Consider the following 6,000-nt stretch of genomic DNA (forward strand, 5'->3'; position numbering starts at 1 on the left):
TAGCATCGAGTCTGGCTGGAAGTGAACTCTTTCTTTGCATGTGTATGTGTTATTTGTGTATGTGTTGAATTTTGAAAGATGTACATGTGTGACTGGTATTAACATTGTTCTTGCCTATTTTTGGCAGTCTTTTTTCTGTCTTTTTGTCCGTGTTCCTGTGCAGGTCCATGAAGAAGAAGATGAAGGTCTCTGGTGCAGAAGATGACGGGCAGCTTTTGTCGATTTAAAAGTTAAGTAGTTGTAAATTTTACCCCGTCTTGAACTCGGGTCTGAAAAGTTGGATCACTGTCCTCTTTTCAGATTTGGGGGCAGGAAAACCGTGTTGTTTTGTTTGATGTAGTGTGGGCCCTTGTCTCTGTGTTGAAGTCTAAGAGTTTATATCCGAAACCCACGGTCTAGCCATTTGGAACACTTGCGCAAAATGTCTGAAACTGTGCGACCGAAAATTCTTATATTTTGGGAGCTTCATTGTCTCCAACAAGTCGAAATTGAGTGGGCGCAGCATTAAAAGCGTAACAAAATAGCATCGCGTCTGGCTGGAAGTGAACTCTTTCTTTGTATGTGTATGTGTTATTTATGTATGTGTTGAATTTTGAGAGATGTACATTTGTGACTGGTATTAACATTGTTCTTGCCTATTTTAGGCAGTCCTTTCTCTGTCTTTTTGTCCATGTGTCCTGTGCAGGTCCATGAGGAAGAAGATGAGGTTCGCTGGTGAAGAAGATGACGGGCAGCTTTCGTCGATTTAAAAGTTAAGTACTTGTAAATTTTACCCCCTCTTGAACTCGGGTCTGAAAAGTTGGATCACTGTCCTGTTTTCAGATCTGGGGGCAGGACAATCGTGTTGTTTTGTTTGATGTAATGTGGGCCCTTGTCTCTGTGTTGAAGTCAAAGAATTGATTTCCGAAGCCCACGATCTAGCCACTTGCAACACTTGCGCAAAATGTCTGAAATTATGCAACTGAAAGTTCTTATATTTTGGGAGCTTTATTGTATGACATTTATTGTATGTGGAATTTTGAAAGATGTACATTTGTGACTGGTGATTAACATTCTTGTGTTTTTTTTGCAGTCCTTTTTTTTGTGTCTTTTTGTCCGCGTGTCCTGTGCAGGTCCATGAACAAGAAGATGAAGGTCTCTAGTGCAGAAGAAGACGCCGGGCAGTTTTCGTCGATTTAAAAGTTAAGTACTTGTAAATGTTACCCCCTCTTGAACTCAGGTCTGAAAAGTTGGATCACTGTCCTCTTTTCAGATCTGGGGGCAGGACAACCGTGTTGTTTTGTTTGATGTAATGTGGGCCCTTGTCTCTGTGTTGAAGTCAAAGAATTGATTTCCGAAGCCCGCGATCTAGCCACTTGCAACACTTGCGCAAAATGTCTGAAATTATGCAACTGAAAGTTCTGATATTTTGGGAGCTTTATTGTATGACAAGTCGAAATTTGAGTGCGCGCCGCATGAAAAGAGCAACGAAATAGCATCGCATCTGGCTGGAAATGAACTCTTTCTTTGTATGTGTATGTGTTATTTATGTGCAATTTTGAAAGATTTACATTTGTGACTGGTGATTAACATTCTTGTGTTTTTTTTGCAGTCTTTTTTTGGTGTCTTTTTGTCCGCGTGTCCTGTGCAGGTCCATGAAGAAGAAGAAGAAGGTCTCTGGTGGAGAAGAAGACGCTGGGCAGTTTTCGTCGATTTAAAAGTTAAGTACTTGTAAATTTTACCCCCTCTTGAACTCAGGTATGAAAAGTTGGATCACTGTCCTCTTTTCAGATCCGGGGGCAGGACAACCGTGTTGTTTTGTTTGATGTAATGTGGGCCCTTGTCTCTGTGCTGAAGTCAAAGAATTGATTTCCGAAGCCCGCGATCTAGCCACTTGCAACACTTGCGCAACATGTCTGAAATTATGCAACTGAAAGTTCTTATATTTTGGGAGCTTTATTGTATGACAACAAGTGGAAATTTGAGTGCGCGCCGCATGAAAAGAGCAACAAAATAGTATCGCATCTGGCTGGAAATGAACTCTTTCTTTGTATGTGTATGTGTTATTTATGTGGAATATTAAAAGATGTACATTTGTGACTGGTGATTAACATTCTTGTGTTTTTTTTTGCAGTCTTTTTTTGGTGTCTTTTTGTCCATGTCTCCTGTGCAGGTCCATGAAGAAGAAGATGAAGGTCTCTGGTGCAGAAGAAGACGCCGGGCAGTTTTCGTCGATTTAAAAGTTAAGTACTTGTAAATGTTACCCCCTCTTGAACTCAGGTCTGAAAAGTTGGATCATTGTCCTCTTTTCAGATCTGGGGGCAGGACAACCGTGTTGTTTTGTTTGATGTAATGTGGGTCCTTGTCTCAGTGTTGAAGTCAAAGAATTGATTTCCGAAGCCCGCGATCTAACCACTTGCAACACTTGCTCAAAATGTCTGAAATTATGCAACTGAAAGTTCTTATATTTTGGGAGCTTTAATGTATGACAACAAGTGGAAATTTGAGTGCGCGCCGCATGAAAAGAGCAACGAAATAGTATCGCATTTGGCTGGAAATGAACTCTTTCTTTGTATGTGTATGTGTTATTTATGTGGAATATTAAAAGATGTACATTTGTGACTGGTGATTAACATTCTTGTGGTTCTTTTTGCAGTCTTTTTTGTGTGTCTTTTTGTCCGTGTGTCCTGTGCAGGTCCATGAAGAAGAAGATGAAGGTCTCTGGTGCAGAAGAAGACGCCGGGCAGTTTTCGTCGATTTAAAAGTTAAGTACTTGTAAATGTTACCCCCTCTTGAACTCAGCTCTGAAAAGTTGGATCACTGTCCTCTTTTCAGATCTGGGGGCAGGACAACCGCGTTGTTTTGTTTGATGTAATGTGGGCCCTTGTCTCTGTGTTGAAGTCAAAAAATTGATTTCCGAAGCCCGCGATCTAGCCACTTGCAACACTTGCGCAAAATGTCTGAAATTATGCAACTGAAAGTTCTTATATTTTGGGAGCTTTATTGTATGACACGAAGTCGAAATTTGAGTACGCGCCGCATGAAAAGAGCAACGAAATAGCATCGCGTCTGGCTAGAAATGAACTCTTTCTTTGTATGTGTATGTGTTATTTATGTGGAATTTTGAAAGATGTACATTTGTGACTGGTGATTAACATTCTTGTGTTTTTTTTTGCAGTCTTTTTTTTGTGTCTTTTTGTCCGTGTGTCCTGTGCAGGTCCATGAAGAAGAAGATGGAGGTCTCTGGTGCAGAAGAAGACTCTGGGCAGTTTTCGTCGATTTAAAAGTTAAGTACTTGTAAATGTTACCCCCTCTTGAACTCTGGTCTGAAAAGTTGGATCACTGTCCTCTTTTCAGATCTGGGGGCAGGACAACCGTGTTGTTTTGTTTGATGTAATGTGGGCCCTTGTCTCTGTGTTGAAGTCAAAGAATTGATTTTCGAAGCCCGCGATCTAGCCACTTGCAACACTTGCGCAAAATGTCTGAAATTATGCAACTGAAAGTTCTTATATTTTGGGAGCTTTATTGTATGACAACAAGTCGAAATTTGATTGCGCGCCGCATGAAAAGAGCAACGAAATAGCATCGCGTCTGGCTGGAAATGAACTCTTTCTTTGTATGTGTATGTGTTATTTATGTGGAATTTTGAAAGATGTACATTTGTGGCTGGTGATTAACATTCTTTTGTTTTTTTTTGCAGTCTTTTTTGTGTGGCTTTTTGTCCGTGTGTCCTGTGCAGGTCCATGAAGAAGAAGATGAAGGTCTCTGGTGCAGAAGAAGACGCCGGGCAGTTTTCGTCGATTTAAAAGTTAAGTACTTGTAAATGTTACCCCCTGTTGAACTCAGGTCTGAAGAGTTGGATCACTGTCCTCTTTTCAGATCTGGGGGCAGGACCACCGTGTTGTTTAGGTTGATGTAATGTGGGCCCTTGTCTCTGTGTTGAAGTCAAAGAATTGATTTCCGAAGCCCGCGATCTAGCCACTTGCAACACTTGCGCAAAATGTCTGAAATTATGCAACTGAAAGTTCTTATATTTTGGGAGCTTTATTGTATGACAACAAGTCGAAATTCGAGTGCGCGCTGCATGAAAAGAGCAACGAAATAGCCTCGCGTCTGGCTGGAAATGAACTCTTTCTTTGTATGTGTATGTGTTATTTATGTGGAATTTTAAAAGATGTACATTTGTGACTGGTGATTAACATTCTTGTGTTTTTTTTTGCAGTCTTTTTTGTGTGTTTTTTGTCCGTGTGTCCTGTGCAGGTCCATGAAGAAGAAGATGAAGGTCTCTGGTGGAGAAGAAGACGCCTTGCAGTTTTCGTCGATTTAAAAGTTAAGTACTTGTAAATTGTACCCCCTCTTGAACTCAGGTCTGAAAAGTTGGATCACTGTTCTCTTTTCAGATCTGGGGGCAGGACAACCGTGTTGTTTTGTTTGATGTAATGTGGGCCCTTGTCTCTGTGTTGAAGTCAAAGAATTGATTTCCGAAGCCCGCGATCTAACCACTTGCAACACTTGCTCAAAATGTCTGAAATTATGCAACTGAAAGTTCTTATATTTTGGGAGCTTTAATGTATGACAACAAGTGGAAATTTGAGTGCGCGCCGCATGAAAGAGCAACGAAATAGCATCGCGTCTGGCTGGAAATGAAGTCTTTCTTTGTATGTGTATGTGTTATTTATGTGGAATTTTAAAAGATGTACATTTGTGGCTGGTGTTTAACATTCTTTTTTTTTTTTTTTTGCAGTCTTTTTTTTGTGTCTTTTTGTCTTTGTGTCCTGTGCAGGTCCATGAAGAAGAAGATGAAGGTCTCTGGTGCAGAAGAAGACGCCGGGCAGTTTTCGTCGATTTAAAAGTTAAGTACTTGTAAATGTTACCCCCACTTGAACTCAGGTCTTAAAAGTTGGATCACTGTCCTCTTTTCAGATCTGGGGCAGGACAACCGTGTTGTTTTGTTTGATGTAATGTGGGCCCTTGTCTCTGTGTTTTAGTCAAAGAATTGATTTCCGAAGCCCGCGATCTAGCCACTTGCAACACTTGCGCAAAATTTCTGAAATTATGCAACTGAAAGTTCGTATATTTTGGGAGCTTTATTGTATGACAACAAGTCGAAATTTGAGTGCGCGCCGCATGAAAAGAGCAACGAAATAGCCTCGCGTCTGGCTGGAAATGAACTCTTTCTTTGTATGTGTATGTGTTATTTATGTGGAATTTTAAAAGATGTACATTTGTGACTGGTGATTAACATTCTTGTGTTTTTTTTTGCAGTCTTTTTTGTGTGTCTTTTTGTCCGTGTGTCCTGTTCAGGTCCATGAAGAAGAAGATGAAGGTCTCTGGTGGAGAAGAAGACGCCTTGCAGTTTTCGTCGATTTAAAAGTTAAGTACTTGTAAATTGTACCCCCTCTTGAACTCAGGTCTGAAAAGTTGGATCACTGTTCTCTTTTCAGATCTGGGGGCAGGACAACCGTGTTGTTTTGTTTGATGTAATGTGGGCCCTTGTCTCTGTGTTGAAGTCAAAGAATTGATTTCCGAAGCCCGCGATCTAGCCACTTGCAACACTTGCGCAAAATGTCTGAAATTATGCAACTGAAAGTTCTTATATTTTGGGAGCTTTATTGTATGACAACAAGTCGAAATTTGAGTGCGCGCTGCATGAAAAGAGCAACGAAATAGCCTCGCGTCTGGCTGGAAATGAACTCTTTCTTTGTATGTGTATGTGTTATTTATGTGGAATTTTAAAAGATGTACATTTGTGACTGGTGATTAACATTCTTGTGTTTTTTTTGCAGTCTTTTTTGTGTGTCTTTTTGTCCGTGTGTCCTGTGCAGGTCCATGAAGAAGAAGATGAAGGTCTCTGGTGGAGAAGAAGACGCCTTGCAGTTTTCGTCGATTTAAAAGTTAAGTACTTGTAAATTGTACCCCCTCTTGAACTCAGGTCTGAAAAGTTGGATCACTGTTCTCTTTTCAGATCTGGGGGCAGGACAACCGTGTTGTTTTGTTTGATGTAATGTGGGCCCTTGTCTC

Source organism: Patiria miniata, unplaced genomic scaffold (assembly GCF_015706575.1).
Source record: "Patiria miniata isolate m_02_andy unplaced genomic scaffold, ASM1570657v1 HiC_scaffold_20, whole genome shotgun sequence".
Taxonomy (NCBI): Eukaryota; Metazoa; Echinodermata; class Asteroidea; order Valvatida; family Asterinidae; genus Patiria; species Patiria miniata.